Below are 24690 nucleotides of genomic sequence, written 5' to 3'. Positions count from 1 at the left end.
TCGCCCCCGACCCATCGGCCCTCGCTCCCTCCTCTGCTTCCTCCCCTCCCAACCTCAGCCGTCGTCGGGCATGCCTCCTCGCCCCTGCACCCTCTGTAAACCCCCCTCTCTCTCTGCTAGGGTTCTTCGGTTAATTTACTTAGGTTTTAGTTAGGGCAGTCTATTAATTAGGTTATCTATTTAGTTATGAATTTAGCTAGGTTTCAAAATTAGTTGAATTTATATGCAAATTTGAACTGGACATGTGATATGTGGATATGTCATGTTTTTGGACATGTCATGTTTGGAAAATGATCCGAGTGGCCTATGTTACGCCGGAATGTTGATTCATTTCCGTTCCGGTGAATTTCAGGCGCTCGATATGTCCATTTTTTAGCAAAGGTCATGCTAAAATTTCCCGTGAATAGAGGCATGATTTGTGCTACATAGTTGTCATATTGAGTGCTGGCACATAGATTTATTTTTATGTCATTTCTCATTTATTCATACTTTTAGAAATAAATGAGGACACTTAATCATAGGAAACATGTCGAACAACGAAGAAACTGGGCCTTCTGACCAAGATGCAGATGAGATGGATTATGAGGGTGAACAAGAGTACCTCGACTATTTGACTGCTAAGCAAGGTTTGCAGGTCGGCCTCGATGATGGTACTGACGCCGACATCGACACCGACGGCGCCGGCACCAATGGCGGCGCCGAGACCGGTGGGGAAGGTACCGGCGGGGAAGATATCGGTGGGGATGGTACCGGCCCTGATGCCGCTACCGAAAAGAGGAAGCATAAGAAGCAGAGGATACGAAAACCTAACAAACTAGGGATTGGATGACTTGTGATCATAAAGATGGCACCTGGCAAGTTTGAGCCATTAGAGCCGGAAGAACCTTGCAAGTGCTATGGGAACCAAGTAGGATGCATCCTACGGGAATGCGCGAGCATCAACGACGATGACTTAAGGAGTAAAGAACATTTGACGCAGTTGCTCCTAACAAAGTTGCACAAGAGATTCAAGTTCCCCGACCGAGATGATAACATAGAACAACTGTGGGATGATCCGAAGATGAAAAAGATTAACAATCACGCCATGGGAATGTTCAACAATGATTTGGCCTCCTGGAAAGGGAGGGTGAAACGAGCTATTGAGGTTGATGAACCCCTATCCAAGATTCTGGAGGAAAATCCGACACTTACGGAAGAGGAGTTCGAAAAGTTCAAGGACACTTGCGCTACTGAGGTAGCCAAGGCTAAGGCTGCGAAATCCAAGAGCCTTCAGCAAAGGAACACGGGGAAGCATCGCCTCGGAAGCCGTGGCTACCACGGTAAAAGACCCATATGGGATAAGGAGGACGCTAAACATGAAGCCGCGGGTCTCCAAGACCCCTTCGCGAAGTTCACCAACCCCTTGGAGCGTGACTTCATCAGGGCCCGCTACAAGTGGGACAAGGAGAAAAAGGTTTTTTACACGGACAAGATCATGAGGAAATTGATTAGACTACTGGAGAAGCAACACCAGCTTGCAGCCGAAATCCCAACTTCTCCGATGAGGCCCAAGTGGGAGACCCCTCTCAACCGGGCCTTGAACGAACTTAAGGGACTCCCTTTGGGCCAGCGGCCGCAATATGGTCGTGTGCACGGTGCTGAAGACGGGGCCACATGGAAGGTGTTTTACAACAAGGGCCCGGAGGCCAAGAAGCAGAAAAAGAAGTTTAGTCAGGCGGACATCGACGCAAAGGTGAAGCTTGCGGTCGAGAAAAAAGCAGCCGAGGACGCGAAAAAAGCAGCCAAGGACAAATATGAGTTGCTACAACAGACAGTCAATGCAGCTGTAACTACCTGCAGAAATGATTTTGCTACTAACTTGGTTCTAGTTATCATCAACTGGACGAAGGAAAATCCAGACAAGACAGTACATGATTTCCCGTTGCCTAGTTTCGTCAGGAGCAACTCCATGAACAACAACACCATCGCACCATCACTTGCTCATGCAACCGGGCCTCCTCTCACAGCCGCTCCCGCTCATAGCAGCCCGTCCTCAGTCTCAGGCGTGCTAGGTGGGCCTTTGTCTTTGGCTGAGCTCAACGCCGTCACGGTAATTACATGTCGCACCAACATATATATATAATATTCCATTTTTGTTGCCTTTCGGTTGTTTTACGCCACAGACATATGTGTTTGCAGGCGAAAGAAACCCCGTGCACCATACTCTACTTGATCAAAGGCCAGAAGGTGGACGTGGGAAAGGGGATGATAATGGACCCCTCGCAACACACGTTCCACAACTAGCCGATCCCCACTGGGCACTTCATGGTTAGCTTGACCAGTGTGAAATCAGGGCGTGAGGATTTGCCTCCTCCAGTACAGCATGTGGGAGCGGACGACGAGACCCCGCCGCGGATTGGAAGCTGCAAGGGTTGGATGCTGCTATGGCCGAAGAATCTTATTCATCTGGAGCCGGCCGAGAGCACACCAATAACCACACATCAACAAGCATGTGCGGAGACCACCACCCCGCCTATGCAATTACCAGCTCCTGTAGTGCCGGGTGAGAGCGGCGGGCGACATGATGAAGGGGGTGCAATAGTACTGGCTGATGTAATTTCTCCTGTAGAACAGAGAATGGATGATGAGACGGAGGTCGACCCTATGGATTTCCTCAATACAAATGCGTATGACTGTGACATATATATGATGAGTCAACCATATGACGAATTGGGCTATCAGCTTGCTAATGAGGATATGGATGATATGCCCGGGTAGGGTCGTAGCAGGGATTGCAAAAAGTCTCTCTTCATGAAATCCTCACAGGACACGCCTGAAGATGCTGCCTCAACACAGGCTCAACTAGCCGGGCGCGAGGGCCGTACAATACTTAGCCCGGGAACACTGGGGCAGGGGTTAAGGAAGGGTCTAGAAGGTGTGCCCAAGAAAAAGGAGAGGAAGAGATCGGGGAAGATAACTGCCTCCAAACAAGCCAGAGCACATAGCAGCCAGACGATGCATTTTGAAGAGCGTGTACCCTTGAAAGGTGCGGTCATGTTCCATCTCACGGGCGAGCCGATGCTACCGCCAAAACCGCTGGAGGCACTATCAGGGGATCTCAGGAGACTGCACGACCATGTGCTGTCGACTGAGAAAAGCCTACTAGCCTCAAAGGATCCAGGATATCCGACATACGCGGCTCGTGTGCCTGAGGGGAAGTGCTACGTCGACACACGGCCTGCAGAGGTGTTCTTCCTGCAGTTTGACCATATCTTTGAGATGTTTCTAACAAGGCAACTTGATTTTACAATCGTCCGCCTTTTTGCGCTACATATGAGCTCCGTCATGAAGAGTGAAGAAGTCTCGCAAATCTGTGTGGTGGATCCGTACTACATGCACGAGTCTTTCTTGAGTCTTGGCGACTTTGAGCATGAAACTGCTAGGGAGTACCTCCAAAACTTCATGGTACAGAATAAGGACCGAGAAATTGTCCTCGTACCTTATCATCCAAAGTAAGTCAGTTCCAGACAACCCTTTCATACATTTCAATCATTCCTTCTCTCTCATATGGGGAATAATTTGAGGTGTCTTTTCCCTGCAGCAACGGGTGTGCCGTCCTTATCGTTCTTTACCCGCAAGTCTCCCATGCCGTGTATTTTGACCCTTCTAGAGACTACAAGAAAAAAGACTACACCCACATAATGAATATTCTAGATGATGCTCTCCAAGGCTTCAGCTTTAGAGGTGGCCACGTGCAGATCAGAAAACAAAGGAACAAGAATATGGGTTTCGCGCATAAAACTAACTTCTCCTGCATCCATGTCCCAAAACCAAGCAAGAAGGATGGATTCTACATCGTACATCTCATGATTCAGTTCAACACGGATCACCAAAAGCTTCGCATGAGAAGCAGAAATGATGATCATATCCACAAGTGGCTAGAATCTCATGGAGAAGCGGATTATAAACTTAGAGATGACTTCTTTCGCATCCAAAGCGACATTGCGATGATCATCATGAAACAAGTCGTCGATGAGAAGGGGATGTTCCACCACGGCCCTATATCACGAGCTGACGTTCGAACTCGCATAGGCATGCAATGTCTAGACCTCACGCCGTTCAAGAAGCTAGGGTTCATCCTCGATGATATGGAAGGATGGAACTTCTAGTGATTTATGATGCCGATGATGATGATATGTGTCGGTTGAACTTGTATACTTTTTGTAGCGATGAAACTTTGTGATGTCCATGGTCCCTGCCGAACTTGCGTAACGCTACTTTGTTAGTTTGTGTATGATGACCTGCGTACCTCTAGTTAATTAATTTGCATACTGTATGTTGCATCTAGTTGCTAACCCTTTCTTTTTCGGTGTTGCTCTAGTATATTTTGTTGCATATATATGATAGTACATCCTCTTCATGAACATGCATCTATAACAGGTACCTAGTTTCTTGATGGCGAGATGGAATTGCTATGTCGTGTACAAAGGGAAGGTTCCGGGGGTGTACAACGAGTGGCATGAGTGTCAGGTGCAAGTGAATGGGTTCGTGGGCGCGCGCTACTGCTATGTGTTAGCTGTAGCGCCTTATTAGTAGCGCCTCTCCCCGCGCTACTGATACACCTGAAACCCGCGCTGCTGCTAGCCTTTTCCCTAGTAGTGTTCATTTTGAACTTGTCAAGTTGACTTTGAAGCACATCCAATTTGGATTCCTTGACGGAGTCGGTACCTTCGTTCATGTCAATCAAAGTATCCCAAATTTCCTTTGCATTCTCAAGACGGCTGATTTTTGAATTCTTCGGGGCACAATCCATTGAAGAGAATATCACAAGCTTGAGCACTGTATTGCAGCATCTTCAACTCTTCCGCGGTAGCTTCACGGTTCGGTTCTCTCCCATCAAAGAATTCACCTTGCAAGCCAACACACACAATAGCCCAAAACGGCAGGGTTATGTCCAAGAATATGCATTTTCATCTTATGCTTCCAACTAGCAAAATTCGTACCATCAAAGTAAGGACCTCTACGGTGGTAATTTCCCTCGCTAGACGCCATACTCTCATAGGTTGTGAAACCAAGGCTATGATCACCAAAAGCTATGGAAATCAATGCAAATGGAGACCAAAGCTCTGATACCACTTGTAGGATCGAAAGTATGTCTAGAGGGGGGGTGATTAGACTACTTGACCAAATAAAAATCTAGCCTTTTCCCAATTTTAGTTCTTGGCAGATTTTAGCAACTTAGCAAAGTCAAGGAATCAACCTACACATGCAATTCTAAGAGTATAGCAGCGAAATGTAAAACAATTGCATATGAAGGTAAAGGGAGGAGTTTGAGGAGGCAAACGCAATGTTGACACGGAGATTTTTTGTCCGTGGTTCCGATAGGTGGTGCTATCGTACATACATGTTGCTGGAGACTTCAACCCACGAAGGGTAACGGTTGCGCGAGTCCACGGAGGGCTCCACCCATGAAGGGTCCATGAAGAAGCAACCTTGTCTATCCCACCATGGCCGTCGCCCACGAAGGACTTGCCTCACTCGGGTAGATCTTCACGAAGTAGGTGATCTCCTTGCCCTTACAAACTCCTTGGTTCAACTCCACAATCTTGTCGGAGGCTCCCAATTGACACCTAGCCAATCTAGGAGACACCACTCTCCAAGAAGTAACAAATGGTGTGTTGATGATGAACTCCTTGCTCTTGTGCTTCAAATGATAGTCTCCCCAACACTCAACTCTCTCTCACCGGATTTGGATTTGGTGGAAAGAAGATTTGAGTGGAAAGCAACTTGGGGAAGGCTAGAGATCAAGATTTATGTGGTAGGAATGGAATATCTTGACCTCAACACAAGTGTAGGTGGCTCTCTCTCAGAAAATGTATGTTGGAAGTGTAGGCATGTTCTGATGGCTCTCTCAACGAATGAAGAGTGGGTGGAGGGGTATATATAGCCTCCACACAAAATCTAACCGTTACACACAATTTACCAAACTCGATGGGACCGAATCGTGAAACTCGGTCAGACCGATTTAGTTCATAATGTGACCGTTAGGCATTTCGGTGGGACCGACATGTCAACTCGGTGGGACCGATATGGTTAGGGTTAGGGCATAATGTAATCTCGATGAGACCGATTACACAAACTCGGTGAGACCGATTTTGGTAATAGACAAATAGAGAGTTGGTCAGGCAAACTCGATGGGACCGATTCGCTCATCTCGATTGAACCGAAACGTTATGAAAGGGAAACGGAGAGTTTGCATTGCAATCTCGGTGGGACCGATCGCTCATCTTGGTTTGACCGAAACGTTACGAAGGGAAACAGAGAGATTACAATCCCATCTCGGTGAGACCGAGATCCCTATCGGTGAGACCGAAAAGACTAGGGTTTCTGGCAGTGGCTATGTTAACTGAACTCGGTGGCGCCGGATAGAAAGTTTCGGTGGGGCCGAGTTTGACTTTTGGTTTGGGACATATGTGGATGTGAGAAAGTAGTTAAAGCTTTTTGGAGCATATCACTAAGCACTTCGAGCAAGAAACTAATTAAGCAACACCTCACCCCCTCTTGATAGTATTGGCTTTTCCTAGGACTCAATGTGATCTTTGATCACTAAAATGAATAATGTAGAGTCTTGTGCTTTGAGCTTGAGCCAATCCTTTTGTCCTTAGCATTTTGAGGGGTCCACGTTTCTCATCCATGCCATGCCAAATATTGAGCTTTCCTGAAATATTTATCTTGAAATAGCATTAGCTCAATAAGCTATATGTTGTTAGGAATTACCAAAACCACCCAGGGATAGCTGCACTTTCAACATGTCAATTTCTGGTAGTCCGATGACATGTTTTTTCTTTTAGAACAAAGACGCTAGAAGCGTCCGACTTTAAATTAATAAAGCCCACAACATAGACAGTGTATCAACCAGATCCAAACCTTACACACATCACAGAAGGGCTCAGGCCACACACACGCAGGAAGTTATAGGGTTCACGACTAAAAGAGCATGATCAAAAATTACATGGCTCGAAGGCCAAACACTGAGCACGCAGGCTCGCGCATGGAACGATGACATGTGTTCAACTATATACGTACAGTCCCTAAGATTAGTATAGATTTGAGAATTTGGTTTGGTGGATACGGTTGTGAAGGAGTAACTTTGTGTGCTGTCCGGCCATGTCTGCGCGTGTTTGGCGGCCAAAAGTTTCAACTTGTGGTGGTAAGATGCTCTAACCATAGATTATTTAATATTGAAATCAATGACAAGCAAAGTCATGCCGAATAAATCAACAAATAAACTAAGCATTGCCTTGGATGGTTAAATGGAGATGGTTGTATACCGAAAAAGGCTTTCGCCCCGCTTTATATATAAAGCAAACCGCCCGAGCCAAACATCCAATAAGGTTCACACACACACACACACACCCAAAGTCTCTCACACACAAATAAGGTAGCAGGAGGGTTAGTGCCGAGGGCACAACTCAACAAGCCCTAGAAACAAAAAGACACACACAGAGACCGCCACACGAGAAGCATGCCTAATCAGGCTCCGGCGGAGGTGGTGGAAGCGGGGGCGCTATGCGGAAGGCCATCGATTGAAGGTCGGTGAGGAGAGTGTTGATGACGATCCGATCCTAGGGGCGGCTAAGCGGCCGCCGAAGCTGCAAATAATCACACATTTTGAAGATTGCGTCAGTCGCATGTCGCAGAGGGACTTTCTGAATGACAAGCTTGTTGCAAATGTTCCAAAGCGTCCAAGCGAGGATTCCAATGCACAACCATCTAATATGGCGGTAGCGAGGGGAGGAGGCGTGGATATCAGCGAGTAAGTCGGGGAAGTTGGTATTGCACCACTGTCCGCCGACTGTTTCATGGAAGCACGACCATAGGAACTGAGCTATGGAGCAGGAGAAGAAGATGTGGTTTGAGTCCTCAACCGTGACGCACAAGGGACACATCCCGTCCCCTGGGCCATTGCGCTTGCGGACTTCAACCCCAGAGGGGAGGCGTCCGCGGATCCACTGCCAAAGGAATATCCTAATCTTTAGGGGGGGGGGATGTCCCAGATCAGGCTAAAGGGCTCAGGGGCCAGCGAAGGAGCGATGGCCACATACAGAGATTTCATGGAGAAGCGTCCGGAAGGCTCCAGGCGCCACGACATAGAGTCAGGGGCGCCCTCTACATCCATCGGCAGGAGAGTGATGTACTGGAGAAGGGCGTCCCACGCGTCAACCTCAAGGGGGCCAAAGGGGCGCCGAAGGCGAGACGTCCTAAGTTAATAAGGGCCATCTCGACGGAAATCCGGGGGTCGGACGCAATGGCAAATAGGCCCGGGAAGTGGGCGGCCAGGGGGAAGTCCCCTAGTCAACGGTCGAACCAAAACAGGGTCGAGGACCCGGAACCCACTGAGATGGATGTGCCAATACGGAGCACGGGGAGGAGCTGGATCACTGCCTGCCAGAACTGGGATCCACCAGAGTGCTGGCAGAAATCTAGAGGCTGGCCCCGAAGGTATTTATTCTGGATGAAGGTGAGCCAGAGGCCGCCCTCCCCGTTGGCGATACGCTAGAGCCAACGAGTCAGGAGAGCAATGTTCATGCACCGAGAAGACAAGATCCCCAGACCCCCCTGGTCCTTGGGTTTGCGAGGCAGGTCGATCGAGCGATGGCGCCCGAGCAATGGGCGAGTGTATTCTAAATCTCTACAGAGTGATCCCCAGATGGTTGTATCAAGCAAAGGCAGGTCGAACAAAACCGGACTTGGTATTATGTGAGGCCCACCAAGCTAGGACATGTAGAGATTTAGAATACACTCTCCATTTTGTCAACCGACAACAACAAGAACAACCATCAGAGGCAAGATTTTAAGAAAGTAGAGTAAACACAACTTTTGTCCTCTTATATATTTTGCAAACTTATTAAATCACTGAACCAAATATCACAAAATTTGGTAGACAAGAAAATACACAAGTTCGTGAGAACCACTCAAAATTTCAACATAATCGGTCAATGTTCTGTGCCCATTCATCTTCTAAAACTATCTGTGCTAAAACTGTACAACCAAAATTGAAGATTTCACTCTCAAACCAGATGCTCTCCTGACCTACTCCTCAAACAAGCTACCAACTAATCAGATTGAACTACTCATAGTAAGGAATGAGCTCACCTTTCCTACGGAGGGCATCCATGGCGCTTCGATAAGGAGCTCGCTAGGTTCTTCTGGCAGGCTGCCAACGGCCGCCAGAAGTACCATATGGTCAAGTGGGCAGACGTCTGTATGCCCATGTACCGGGGAGGCTTGGGTATTATTGCCTCCTAGAGCATGAATGTTGCACTCATGCTGCGATGGGTCTGGCAGATCATGCACGACGAAGGTGGACTGTGGCTTCAACTACTGCACGCAAAATACCTAAGAGCCGAGCCCCTGCTGGCATGCTCCCGCACTGGCAGTTCATAGTTTTGGCGATCTATACAAATGATCAAGGAGGACAATCGTCTAGGAATCTCCTTCTCTATAGGTAATGGGGCTATGACCCAATTTTGGCTGGTGGGTACCGAGCCTCTTAGGTTGAGCTTTCCCAGCTTATTCTCTATCTACGCAGACCCGCTTACGCTCGTCTTCGCAGCTTACCGATCTGGACATTGGGACATAAGGTTCTGTCATTGATTTGGGCACGTGGAGAATGACGAGTGGATTAGATTGCAGTCAACCCTTCCTACGTTGCTGCCGGATTCTATGGACAGTGTATCATGGAGGCTCTCGTTGTCGGGCGAGTTCATGGTGAACTCGGCATACTAGGCATTATGGCAATCGCCCACTATTGCCTGACCTTCACACTTGTGGAAGGCCCCTCTGCCTCTGAAGATTAAGGTTTTTGTGTGGCAACTTTTACAGGATCGGATCCCTTCAGGTACCAAAGTGCTTAAGCGACATGGACCGGGTGATGGATTGTGCCCTCTATGTGTCGTACTGGAGACCGGGGCCCAGTTCTTTTGCTAGACTCTGGAGATTCTCCTAGAGTCCGACCCCTACCCAGCTTCTGCCAGAATCTTTGAGCCCCATTTGTGTTATAATCATGTCTAATTAGACCCTAACTAGATAGGATTGTGAAACAAATGGCTCTCAAAGATTCTGAGAGAAGCTGGGTAGGGTCGGATTCTGGGAGAATCCCCAGATTCTAGCAAAAGAACTGGGCCCGGGACTCACATCCTATTCTCGTGTATGGCGGCTAGGGTTCTATGGATGTTCGATGGTGAAGCTCTAGGGCTCGACTGGGAGGCCCCGTAACACGCAGAGTTCCTCTAGGCCAGAGCTACACAGCCTACACGACATCAACGTCTATTATGGCTTATATTTGTGGCAATGTCATGGACCTTATGGACGACACATAATAAAATGGTGATTGTGTGGATCTTCTCGCGGCAGGCGTCTGACTCCTTCAAATTCCTTGCTTTTCTGTAGCACCGGCACCCGCTCTCTAGGCAGCATGATCGCGTTCTCCTTGGCTTCATGCTAGATGTGCTTCTGGATACTGCACATCGTTTATCGTCGTCATAGGCCTGCCTGACGATTGCCACTATGTGCTTTTTTTCCTTATTACTTTCTTGTTTTTTGGGCGTGATTGTGCTGTTGCCCCAACATCGTTCTTGTCTGATGTTTGGATTCTGGTTGTATGAACCGTTGCTTTATTTATAGGGGGGAGCCTACTTCGAGAGGAATGAGCTCACAAGTTTGGTGTCAATCCAAGCTCGTTTGATTCTCCAATCACCAGCTCGAGCATCATCTAGTCAGATGCCGCAAACCTGGACAGAACCTCTCTCCTTCTTCTTCCTCTCTCTCATAGGTTGAGTTGTGGTATTTTTGTAGTCCCTTATACTCTCACAATGACAGCCACCACCAGGGTGAAGAATGTCTAATTTTCCTTATTCCTTCACTTCACTTGGAAGAATTCACACCCAATAGATACAATGAAGACCAATGGCTCATGCATGTTGGACTTATGGATTGATGTTGGGCTGCTAACACACCTCAATGTGGTGGGACTTACAATAAATTGTGATTTTGTCAACCTCTATGCTCCCATAGTCCAGTTTGTCAACCTCGATGCTCCCATAATCCAGTCTACAATAGACATTGTATCAGTGCATGCACGAGTGCGTCTACACTATACTCGGTGTTTCTCAAAATAAAATGAAACATAGTTGTGTTATTCCTGTCACAACATCTCCTCCTCATAAAATGTCTTTTTGGCCATGCTTATTCATCATGAATAATTCACAAGTTTGAGGACATTTTGTCAAATATTTCCTTTATAAGATCGACCTTTTCTTCATTTGTTGTCAACTAGAAGTAGTTGTAAGCTTCGGTTCTCACTTTGAGGGTCTCTTTGGATTGAATATCTTGAATCCATTCTATTAGAATGGCTAGAGGCCTTTGGGTCGAAAGTATCAGACCAAACTGATTGATATATGAATCCGTAACCTCGATATCATAGGATTCCTGAAAACATGTCTTTCAACTTGAGACGTTTTGTATCTATGACCACTATGGAATGCACCTTGGCATAAAATTTGAATGTTTTTCTATGTAAAAAACTTATAACTTATTCATGTGGTTTCGACCTAAGTATGATTTAAAATGTTATGAATACAAATTGCCTCATTTTTGTATTCATATTGTTGTTGTTAGAACAACAAATATTAGTGGATGTCATTAGTAACGTGCTTGCAACAATGCTTAGTGGGGGGTGTATGACAACCTTAGACTGATGATCACATCCGTAAAATTGACACTTTGATGTTTTTAATAGGTTTAGTCCCTTCGATCGAATGAGACCTAGTTATGTGTTATAAAGGCAATAATCGAGGTTTGGTATGAGGATTGAGTCATACGAGAATCCTCCACACCCTCTCAAAACATCCATTCCTCAATAATGGCCCAAGTAGTTCGAGGCTCCTCAGACTTGACCCTAGTGCCCCCTACATGAATCTTAGAGCTCTAGTTTTCACCTTGCTTTGACTCAAGTGATAGTGAATTGAGTACATGCTAATGAGGGGGAGGGGCATATAGGCTAGGGTTGTTTGACAAATGACCAAAGTTACTCTTGTGATGGTAGGTGAGAAGGGCAGTGGAGGTATTTTTGGTTCATGGCTAAGCAGTCCCTCCATCCTTCCACCATGATGGGCTTCTAGCTCTTTGAGTATTCTTTTGACTTGGGCTTCTATACTTCTAGTCATTCCTTTGACTTTATCTTTTTATTCTCCTTTTCTATTTGTTGGCAATGCAATTAGTTTGGAATTCTATTGATTTTGTTTGGTCTGCATGTTTTACAAAGTGCATAACACATAGGACTAAGTACGACCCCGTCATAGGATTTAATTATTCCTAAACACACCTTTTTCTCCATTTATGTGATATAGAAAACACACATGTAGTTTTTTTTAAAAGGGATTACAACGACGATGTGGGACTTATTGAGAAAATAGGTAATACAATAAAGTTGAAATGAGATCAAAGTCAAAATTCTATACATCTTGTGATCCTAAAAGTCAGAGTGTACAATTAAGTATATTTGTCCTTGTAAACTCGTTTAGTATATTTGTCTGCTAAGACAATTAAGTGTACAATTATTAAAAGGAAAAAGTCTAAAATAAACCTTGAACTTGTAGACGAAAGCTAAATCAAACCCTAAACTTTGAATCCCGGAAATCAGCACACCCAACTATTTAATTCCGGTCTATTTTAAACCTTGATCGTGTTTCAAGCGGATTGTCCACGTGACGCGACTGGGCCGGCCCACCAGAAGCGAAGCACATTTTTCTTTATTATTATAGCGCGCATCTAAAAATACCCGAAAAAATAGGCTCACGTGGAATCGAACGTGAGACCTGATGGTTTTGATCTCACGTGGAAGCGAAGCACGTTTTTCTTTATTATTAAAGCGCGCATCTCGTCTCAAAAAAAAAAGCACGCATCTAAAAAAATACCCGAAAAAAATAGGCTCACGTGGAATCGAACGTGAGACCTGATGGTTTTGATCTCAGGCCGCTAGCCAGTCTAACCAGTGGCTCTTGGTGCAGGTTTGAAGTTTTTTTTGATTTGTTTTGAAACATTCCCCTGAAAATTGTCAACAATTTTCACATACACATATTCTTAAAAGCAAAAGGTAAAATAAAAGTCGAAAGATTTTTTTGCAAAAAATTGAACAATTCTTGTAATTACAACAATTTTTTGGCAAACATTTTTTGAATTACGAACACTCTTTGAAAAAGATGAACATTTGTTTTGAAAAAATTACAATTTTTTAAACCTGAACAAAATTTAAAAGTGTGAACACTTTCTAACTTTTTAAAAAACGGGAACATATTTGCCAAAAAATTGCAGTTGATTTTTTTTTGCAAATATGTTCCCATTTTTTAAAAAGTTAGAAAGTGTTTGCACTTTTAAATTTTGTTCAGATTTAAAAAATTGTTTGGCTTTTTCAATAAGTGTTTCCACATAAGAAATCTTTGGAGATATAAAAAAGATGGTTCACGTTTGCAAATTTTAGTTGTGTTTTTCAAAAAGGTTTATAATTCCAAAATATCCATAGAATGTTCGGAGTTCCAAATTGTTGATAATTTTCAAGAAAATATTCGGAAAAGAACAGATAATTTTCAAATCTGGATGTTGCGTTATGTGGTTATTAACAATTCCGCGCTTTTAGCTTAACAACAGGAGCCATCTGTTAGAGTGGTTAGCTATACTAATTAAGCAACGGCAGGTCACAGGTACGATTCCTAGCCATCTTTTTTTTTTCGTATTTTAATTAAGCTGCGTGTCACATGCCTGGTGGGCCGGCCCAGTAGCGTCCAGCGCAACCAACTATCCCGGGTTTAATCAACAATCCTTGTTTGGGAGCGCGCTTAAGGTTTAAAAATAGACCGGGATCAGAGAATTTGGTGTGCTAATTTCAGGGATCCGAAGTTCAGGATTTGATTTAGCTTTCGTCTACAAGTTGAAGGTTTGTTTTAGACTTTTTCCTTATTAAAATAGTTACGTTATACCCCAGTTTAATTTCTTTGGAATCTCTGGTTGGTTGTAGTGCTCACCTAGTTCCAAAATATAGTGTATTTGTTTTCAAATGAGCTTCGTGAAGTTTGACCATGTTTGTAAAGAGAAAAAAATATCAACATCTACATAACAATAAATATCATTACATACAATGTGAAATATATTTTCTATTGTATTTGTTTGGTATAATGGGTGTTGATATTTTTTTCCTCTCTCTATAGACTTGGTCAAACTTTACAAAATTTGATTTTTGAACAATTTATGTGTTCTATATTTGGTTGGGAGGAGTGTTATTTGAATATTACCATGTATTATTATTTTAGATTTATTTCTTTCCTTAATTAATCATTGCTCCTACCGAGTCGTGGACAGATATAGTAAAAGAGACTGAGTACCCGATGAACCCGTTAAAGTTTTTCTGTGTGAAAGGTTCTCATACGAGGAACTCCAAGGCATACCTCAAACCGCCCCTAAACGTTCGGACTACGGTGTCCGGAGTTTTTTTTTTCATCCAACGTTGTACCTCAAATTTCCGCAGACACAGTCCGGGTGTCTAAAATCTCACAAACTTGTTGCAAAGCTGAGGGAGGTTTGTGGGCATCCGGACCACCGCCACCTAGGCCTTCGACATCCACGACCCACCCCAAAACCTCACATGGACCCCCAATTTTCTCATTCCGTCACTTGACCCTTCTCCGCATTCAGTCCGTCCCAGTCCACCGTTGCTGTTGTGCCACCCTGGCTGCCAGCCTAGGCCTTGTCGGACCTCCGACGCTACACCAGGGCATTAGGCACACTCTGCTAACGCCTCTGACCCACCCCTGATCCGACCACCACCCAAGTACCCCTCGCGCCTGCAGATGTTGTCCATGGCGAACACCATGCTCGTTGTTCTGCCAAATGCCATAGCCAAAATTTTGGATGTTTTTTGTCCTTACAATGAAGCAACCACGATGGATTCAGACAAAGAGTACCTCTATGGGAAGTTCATGGATTCGTCCACGTCAGGTGATGACGAATATGAGGATGAAATGGCGATGATGAAGGCGGTTCTTTTGTATAATCGCAACTTGTAGATGAGCATGTTCTAATTTACAAGGGATCAATTAAGGGACATCGAGTGTTGAACCAAATCGGGCACAGGGGCATTTGATGCTCATGGATGACTAGTTCAACGAATATGTGCTATTCGAGTTCTTTTTCCGCCATTGCATTCGGTGGCGAAGTGTGATCGATCGCCTCTGCATTTGTGTCCGAGCCTATGACAAGTAGTTCATCTTGAAGAAGGATACTGTCATAACCATTGGTTTCTCTAGTTACCTGAAGGTAATGGTTGCCTCGAGGATGCTTGCCTATGACACGGTCGCAGATTTGTGGGGTGAGTACCTCCGGATGTCTGAAAGCACATGCCTCGAAGCTATGGTCAGATTTTCTACTGCGGGCAAGCTCCTCCGTGTAACTATATCATCAATGGTCATGACTATAATATGGACTACTATTTTTTTGATGGTAGCTATCCTCTGTGGGCAACCTTTGTTAAGACCATGTCTGAGCTATGGGGTCAGAAAAGATCTCACTTTGCCAAAAGTCAAGAAGGAATATAAATGGTGTGGAGAGGGCTTTCGGAGTGCTCGAGGCCCCTTTTGTAGTTGTGCGAGGACCTGCAGAAATTTGGGATCCATATAAGTGTTGGAAATATGCCCTAGAGGCAATAATAAAAGTATTATTATTATATTTCCTTGTTCATGATAATTGTCTTTTATTCATGCTATAACTGTATTATCCGGAAATCGTAATACACGTGTGAATACATAGACCACAATATGTCCCTAGTGAGCCTCTAGTTGACTAGCTCGTTGTGATCAACAGATAGTCATGGTTTCCTGGCTATGGACATTGGATGTCGTTGATAACGGGATCACATCATTAGGAGAATGATGTGATGGACAAGACCCAATCCTAAGACTAGCACAAAAGATCGTGTAGTTCATTTGCTAGAGCTTTGCCAATGTCAAGTATCTCTTCCTTCGACCATGAGAGCGTGTAACTCCTGGATACCGTAGGAGTGCTTTGGGTGTATCAAACGTCACAACGTAACTAGGTGACTATAAAGGTGCACTACAGGTATCTCCGAAAGTATCTATTGTTTTATGCGGATCGAGACTGGGATTTGTCACTCCGTGTAAACGGAGAGGTATCTCTGGGCCCACTCGGTAGGACATCATCATATGCGCAATGTGACCAAGGAGTTGATCACGGGATGATGTGTTACGGAACGAGTAAAGTGACTTGCCAGTAACGAGATTGAACAAGGTATCGGTATACCGACGATCGAATCTCGGGCAAGTAAAATACCGCTAGACAAAGGGAATTGTATACGGGATCGATTGAGTCCTTGACATCGTGGTTCATCCGATGAGATCATCGTGGAACATGTGGGAGCCAACATGGGTATCCAGATCCCGCTGTTGGTTATTGACCGGAGAACGTCTCGGTCATGTCTACATGTCTCCCAAACCCGTAGGGTCTACACACTTAAGGTTCGATGACGCTAGGGTTATAAAGGAAGTTTGTATGTGGTTACCGAATGTTGTTCGGAGTCCCGGATGAGATCCCGGACGTCACGAGGAGTTCCGGAATGGTCCGGAGGTAAAGATTTATATATGGGAAGTCCTATTTTGGCCACCGGAAAATGTTCGGGATTTTTCTGTATTGTACCGGGAAGGTTCTAGAAGGTTCCGGAGTGGGGCCCACCTGCATGGGGGGACCCACATGGACGTGGGTAGTGGGGGCAAGGCCCCACACCCCTGGTCAAGGCGCACCAAGATCCCCCCTTAGAAGGAATAAGATCATATCCCAAAGGGATAAGATCAAGATCCCTAAAAAGGGGGGATAACAATCGGTGGGGAAGGAAATAATGAGATTTCTTTCCTCCCACCTTGGCCAACGCCCCAATGGACTTGGAGGGCAAGAAACCAGCCCCTCCACCCCTATATATAGTGGGGAGGCGCATGGGAGCTATAGACGAAGTTCTGGCGCAGCCCTTCCCCTCTCCCAAGTCTTCCTCCTCTCCCGCGGTGCTTGGCGAAGCCCTGCAGGATTGCCACGCTCCTCCACCACCACCACGCCGTTGTGCTGCTGTTGGATGGAGTCTTCCTCAACCTCTCCCTCTCTCCTTGCTGGATCAAGGCGTGGGAGACGTCACCGGGCTGTACGTGTGTTGAACGCGGAGGTGCCGTGCGTTCGGCACTTGATCATCGGTGATTTGAATCACGACGAGTACGACTCCTTCAACCCCGTTCTCTTGAACGCTTCCTCTTAGCGATCTACAAGGGTATGTAGATGCATTCTCTTTCTACTCGTTGCTGGTCTCTCCATAGATAGATCTTGGTGACACGTGAGAAAATTTTGAATTTCTGCTACGTTCCCCAACAGTGGCATCATGAGCTAGGTATATTGTGTAGATTCTTTGCACGAGTAGAACACAAAGTAGTTGTGGGCGTTGATGTTGTTCAATATGCTTACCGTTACTAGTCCAATCTTGTTTCGACGGTATTGTGGGATGAAGCGGCCCGGACCGACCTTACACGTACTCTTACGTGAGACAGGTTCCACCGATTGACATGCACTTGGTGCATAAGGTGGCTAGCGGGTGCCAGTCTCTCCCACTTTAGTCGGAACGGATTCGATGAAAAGGGTCCTTATGAAGGGTAAATAGCAATTGGCATATCACGTTGTGGTCTTGCGTAGGTAAGAAACGTTCTTGCTAGAAACCCATAGCAGCCACGTAAAACATGCAACAACAATTAGAGGACGTCTAACTTGTTTTTGCAGGGTATGCTATGTGATGTGATATGGCCAAGAAGAATGTGATGAATGATATGTGATGTATGAGATTGATCATGTTCTTGTAATAGGATTCACGACTTGCATGTCGATGAGTATGACAACCGGCAGGAGCCATAGGAGTTGTCTTTATTTATTGTATGACCTGCGTGTCATTGAAGAACGCCATGTAAACTACTTTACTTTATTGCTAAACACGTTAGTCATAGAAGTAGAAGTAGTCGTTGGCGTGACAACTTCATGAAGACACGATGATGGAGATCATGATGATGGAGATCATGGTGTCGTGCCGGTGACGATGATGATCATGAAGCCCCGAAGATGAAGATCAAAAGGAGCAAAATGATATTGGCCATATCATGTCACTATTTGATTGCATGTGATGTTTATCATGTTTATGCATCTTGTTTGCTTAGGACGACGGTAGTAAATAAGATGATCCCTTACAAAATTTCAAGAAGTGTTCTCCCCTAACTGTGCACCGTTGCTACAGTTCGTCGCTTCTAAGCACCACGTGATGATCGGGTGTGATGGATTCTTACATTCACATACAACGGGTGTAAGACAGTTTTACACAGCGAAAACACTTAGGGTTAACTTGACGAGCCTAGCATGTACAGACATGGCCTCGGAACACGGAGACCGAAAGGTCGAGCATGAGTCGTATAGTAGATACGATCAACATGAAGATGTTCACCGATGATGACTAGTCCGTCTCACATGACGATCGGACACGGCCTAGTTGACTCGGATCATGTAATCACTTAGATGACCAGAGGGATGTCTATCTAAGTGGGAGTTCATAAGATGAACTTAATTATCCTGAACATAGTCAAAAGACCTTTTGCAAATTATGTCGTAAGCTCGCGCTTTAGTTCCACTGTTTAGATATGTTCCTAGAGAAAATATAGTTGAAAGTTTATAGTAGCGATTATGCGATCAGTAGAAAGCTTATGTCCTTAATGCACCGCTCAGTGTGCTGAACCCCAACGTCGTTTGTCGATGTTGCGAACATCGAACATACACGTTTTGATAACTACGTGATAGTTCAGTTAAATGGTTTAAATAGAGGCACCAAAGACGTTTTCGAAACATCGCGGAACATATGAGATGTTTCGAGGGCTGAAATTGGGATTTCAGGCTCGTGCTCACGTCAAGAGGTATAAGACCTCCGACGATTCTCTTAGCCTGCAAACTAAGGGAGAAAATCTCAATCGTTGAGCTTGTGCTCAGATTGTCTGAGTGCAACAATCACTTGAATTGAGTGGGAGTTGATCTTCCAAATGAGATAGTGATGTTTCTCCCAAGTCATTGCCACCGAGTTGCTAGAGCTTCGTGATGAACTATAACATATCAGGGATAAATAAGATGATCCTTGAGGTATTCACGATGTTTGACACCGCGAAAGTAGAAATCAAGAAGGAGCATCAATTGTTGATGGTTGGTGAAACCACTAGTTTCAAGAAGGGCAAGGGCAAGAAGGGATACTTCATGAAACGGCAAATCAGCTGCTGCTCCAGTGAAGAAACCCAAGGTTGAACCCAAACCCGAGACTAAGTGCTTCTGTAATAAGGGAAACAGTCACTAGAGCAGAATTACCCTAGATACTTGGTAGATGAGAAGGCTGGCAAGGTCGATAGAAGTATATTGGATATACATTATGTTAATGTGTACTTTACTAGTACTCCTAGTAGGACCAGGGTATAAGATACCGGTTCGGTTGCTAAGTGTTAGTAACTCGAAATAAAAGCTACGGCATAAACGGAGACTAGCTAAAGGTGAGCTGACGATATGTGTTGGAAGTGTTTCCAATGTTGATATGATCAAGCATCGCACGCTCCCTCTACCATCGAGATTTGGTGTTTGCGTTGAGCATAGACATGATTGGATTATGTCTATCGCAATACGGTTATTCATTTAAAGAGAATAATGGTTACTCTATTTATTTGAATAATACCTTCAATGGTCTTGCACCTAAAATGAATGGTTCATTGAAATCTCGATCGTAGTGATACACATGTTCATGCCAAAAGATAGTAATGATAGTACCACCTATTTGTGGCACTGCCACGTAAGTCATATCGGTATAAAATGCATGAAGAAGCTCCATGTTGATGGATCTTTGGACTCACTCATTTTTGAAAAGTTTGAGACATGCGAACCATGTCTATTGGTATATATGCATGAAGAAACTCCATGCAAATGGACCGTTTGAACTCACTTGATTTTGAATCACTTGAGATATGCAAATCATACCATATGGGCAAGATGACTGAAAAGCCTCGGTTTCAGTAAGATGGAACAAGATAGCAACTTGTTGGAAGTAACACATTTTGATGTGTGTAGTCCAATGAGTGCTGAAACATGCAGTGAATATCATTATGTTCTTACTTCACAGATGATTCGAGAAGATGTTGAATATATTTACTTGATGAAACACAAGTCTGAATTATTGAATGGTTCAAGTAATTTCAGAGTAAAGTTGAAGATCATCGTGACAAGAGGATAAAATGTCTATGATAAGATCATAGAGATGAGTATCTGAGTTACGAGTTTTGGCACACAATTAAGACATTGTGGAAATTGTTTCGCAATTAATACCGCCTGGAACACCATAGTGTGATGGTGTGTCCGAACATCATAACTGCACCCTATTGGATATGATGCATACCATGATGTCTCTTATCGAATTACCACTATCGTTCATGGGTTAGGCATTAGAGACAACCACATTCACTTTAAATAGGGCACCACGTAATTCCGATGAGATGACACCGTATGAATTATGGTTTAGAGAAACCTAAGTTGTCGTTTCTTAAAAGTTTGGGGCTGCGACGCTTATATGAAAAAGTTTCAGGTTGATAAGCTCGAACCCAAAGCGGATAAAATGCATCTTCATAGGAAACCCAAAACAGTTGGGTATACCTCCTAATTCAGATCCGAAAGCAATATGGATTGTTTCTAGAATCGGGTCCTTTCTCGAGGAAAAGTTTCTCTCGAAAGAATTGAGTGGGAGGATGGTGGAGACTTGATGAGGTTATTGAACCGTCTCTTAAACTAGTGTGTGACAGGGCACAGGGAGTTGTTCCTATGGCACCTACACCAATTGAAGTGGAAGCTTATGATATTGATCATGAAACTTCGGATCAAGTCACTCCCAAACCTCGTAGGATGACAAGGATGCGTACTACTTCAGAGTGGTACGTAATCCTGTCTTGAAGGTCATGTTGCTAGACAACAATGAACCTACGAGCTATGGAGAAGCGATGGTGGGCCCGGATTCCGATAAATGGCTTGAGGCCATAAAATCCGAGAGAGGATCCATGTATGAAAACAAAGTGTAGACTTTGGCAGAACGGCTCGATGGTCGTAAGGCTAATGAGTACAGATGGATTTCAAAAGGAAGACGGACAATGATGGTAAATGTCACCATTAAGAAAGCTCGACTTGTCGTTAAGATGTTTTCCGACAAGTTCAAGGAGTTGACTACGATGAGATTTTCTCACTCGTAGCGATGCTAAGAGTCTGTTGGAATTATATTAGCGATTACTGCATTATTTATGAAATCTTGCAGATAGGATGTCAAAACATTGTTTCCTCGACGATTTTAATGAGGAAAGGTTGTATGTGATACAACTGGAAGGTTTTGTCAATTCCGAAAGATGCTAATAAGTATGCAAAGCTCCAGCAATCCTTCTAAGGACTGGAGTGAGCATCTCGGAGTTGGAATGTATGCTTTGATGATGACCAAAAATTTTTTTGGGTTTGTACAAAGTTTATGAGAAACTTGTATTTCCAAAGAAGTGAGTGGGAGCACTATAGAATTTCTGATGAGTATATGTTGTTGACATATTGTTGATCAGAAATGACGTAGAATTTCTGGAAAGCATATAGGGTTATTTTGAAGTGTTTTTCAATGGAAAGCCTGGATTAAGCTACTTGAACATTGAGCATCAAGATCTATAAGGATAGATCAAAATGCTTAATAATACTTTCAAATGAGCACATACCTTGACATGATCTTGAAGGTGTTCAAGATGGACCAGTCAAAGAAGGAGTTCTTGCCTGAGTTGTAAGGTACGAAGTTAAGACTTAAAGCTCGACCACGGCAGAATAGAGAAAAAGGACGAAGGTCGTCCCCTATGCTTAAGACGTAGGCTCTTCAGTATGCTATGCTGTGTACCGCACCTGAAGTGTGCCTTGCCATGAGTCAGTCAAGGGGTACAAGAGTGATCCAAGAATGGCTCACAGGACAGCGGTCAAAGTTATCCTTAGTAACTAGTGGACTAAGGAATTTTCTCGATTATGGAGGTGGTAAAAGAGTTCGTCGTAAAGGTTACGACGATGCAAGCTTGACACCTATCCGGATAGCTCTGAGTAGAGAGACCGGATACATATAATGGAGCAATAATTTAGAATAGCTCCAAGTAGAACAGTTGTTTGGAATAGCTCCAAATAGAGCGTGGTAGCTGCATCTAGGAGATGACATAGAGATTTGTAAAGCACACACGGATCTGAAAGGTTCAGACCCGTTGACTAAAACCTCTCTCACAAGCAACATGATCAAACCTAAAACTCTTGGGTATTAGTCACATGGCGATGTGACCTGTGAGTGTTAATCACATGGCGATGTGAACTAGATTATTGACTCTAGTGCAAGTGGGAGACTGTTGGAAATATGCCCTAGAGGCAATAATAAAAGTGTTATTATTATATTTCCTTGTTCATGATAATTGTCTTTTATTCATGCTATAACTGTATTATCTGGAAATCGTAATACACGTGTGAATACATAGACCACAATATGTCCCTAGTGAGCCTCTAGTTGACTAGCTCGTTGTGATCAACAGATAGTCATGGTTTCCTGGCTATGGACATTGGATGTCGTTGATAACGGGATCACATCATTAGGAGAATGATGTGATGGACAAGACCCAATCCTAAGCCTAGCACAAAGATCGTGTAGTTCGTTTGCTAGAGCTTTGCCAATGTCAAGTATCTCTTCCTTTGACCATGAGAGCGTGTAACTCCGGGATACCGTAGGAGTGCTTTGGGTGTATCAAACGTCACAACGTAACTGGGTGACTATAAAGGTGCACTACAGGTATCTCCGAAAGTATCTATTGTTTTATGCGGATCGAGACTGGGATTTGTCACTCCGTGTAAACGGAGAGGTATCTCTAGGCCCACTCGGTAGGACATCATCATATGCGCAATGTGACCAAGGAGTTGATCACGGGATGATGTGTTACGGAACGAGTAAAGTGACTTGCCGGTAACGAGATTGAACAAGGTATTGGATACCGACGATCGAATCTCGGGCAAGTAACATACCGATAGACAAAGGGAATTGAATACGGGATTGATTAAGTCCTTGACATCGTGGTTCATCCGATGAGATCATCGTGGAACATGTGGGAGCCATCATGGGTATCCAGATCCAGCTGTTGGTTATTGACCGGAGAACGTCTCGGTCATGTCTACATGTCTCCCGAACCCGTAGGGTCTACACACTTAAGGTTCGATGACGCTAGGGTTATAAAGGAAGTTTGTATGTGGTTATCGAATGTTGTTCGGAGTCCCGGATGAGATCCCGGACGTCACGAGGAGTTCCGGAATGGTCCGGAGGTAAAGATTTATATATGGGAAGTCCTATTTTGGCCACCGGAAAATGTTCGGGATTTTTCGGTATTGTACCGGGAAGGTTCTAGAAGGTTCCGGAGTGGGGCCCACCTGCATGGGGGGACCCACATGGACGTGGGTAGTGGGGGCAAGGCCCCACACCCCTGGTCAAGGCGCACCAAGATCCCCCCTTAGAAGGAATAAGATCATATCCCGAAGGGATAAGATCAAGATCCCTAAAAAGGGGGGATAACAATCGGTGGGGAAGGAAATAATGAGATTTCTTTCCTCCCACCTTGGCCAACGCCCCAATGGACTTGGAGGGCAAGAAACCAGCCCCTCCACCCCTATATATAGTGGGGAGGCGCATGGGAGCTATAGACGAAGTTCTGGCGCAGCCCTTCCCCTCTCCCAAGTCTTCCTCCTCTCCCGCGGTGCTTGGCGAAGCCCTGCAGGATTGCCACGCTCCTCCACCGCCACCACGCCGTTGTGCTGCTGTTGGATGGAGTCTTCCTCAACCTCTCCCTCTCTCCTTGCTGGATCAAGGCGTGAGAGACGTCACCGGGCTGTACGTGTGTTGAACGCGGAGGTGCCGTGCGTTCGGCACTTGATCATCGGTGATTTGAATCACGACGAGTACGACTCCTTCAACCCCGTTCTTTTGAACGCTTCCGCTTAGCGATCTACAAGGGTATGTAGATGCATTCTCTTTCTACTCGTTGCTGGTCTCTCCATAGATAGATCTTGGTGACACGTAGGAAAATTTTGAATTTCTGCTACGTTCCCCAACAATAAGTTGTAGAAAGTAATGGTAGCTTATGGTACCATGCACAATATGATTGTGAAGGATGAGGGTGACGTGGTTCGCCATGGTCTGGATTTTGAGCACATGGGTAATCCCATCCAACTTTCACCACAAAATCCGGCGACGTTTCAGGATTGATCCCAAAAACATCAACATATTCAGCATCGTGCAGCTAATCAACAGCTTCAGAATGATCTATTTGAGCATCTGTGGGCGCTTCAAGGGGACAACTAGAACATATGGTGTACCAAGTTGAATTCAAATCTAAACTATTGTATTAAGAACTTCATGTTTGGATTGTGATATTTACATTTGAATTATTGTATGAGAATGTTTGCATGCCATGTATGGATGAATTGTGTTATTTATATAATTATTTTGAGTGCTTCGGACAT

The sequence above is a fragment of the Triticum dicoccoides genome, chromosome 5B (assembly GCF_002162155.2).
Source record: "Triticum dicoccoides isolate Atlit2015 ecotype Zavitan chromosome 5B, WEW_v2.0, whole genome shotgun sequence".
In the NCBI taxonomy this organism is placed as follows: Eukaryota; Viridiplantae; Streptophyta; class Magnoliopsida; order Poales; family Poaceae; genus Triticum; species Triticum dicoccoides.
Note: the sequence above shows the minus strand (reverse complement) of the source record.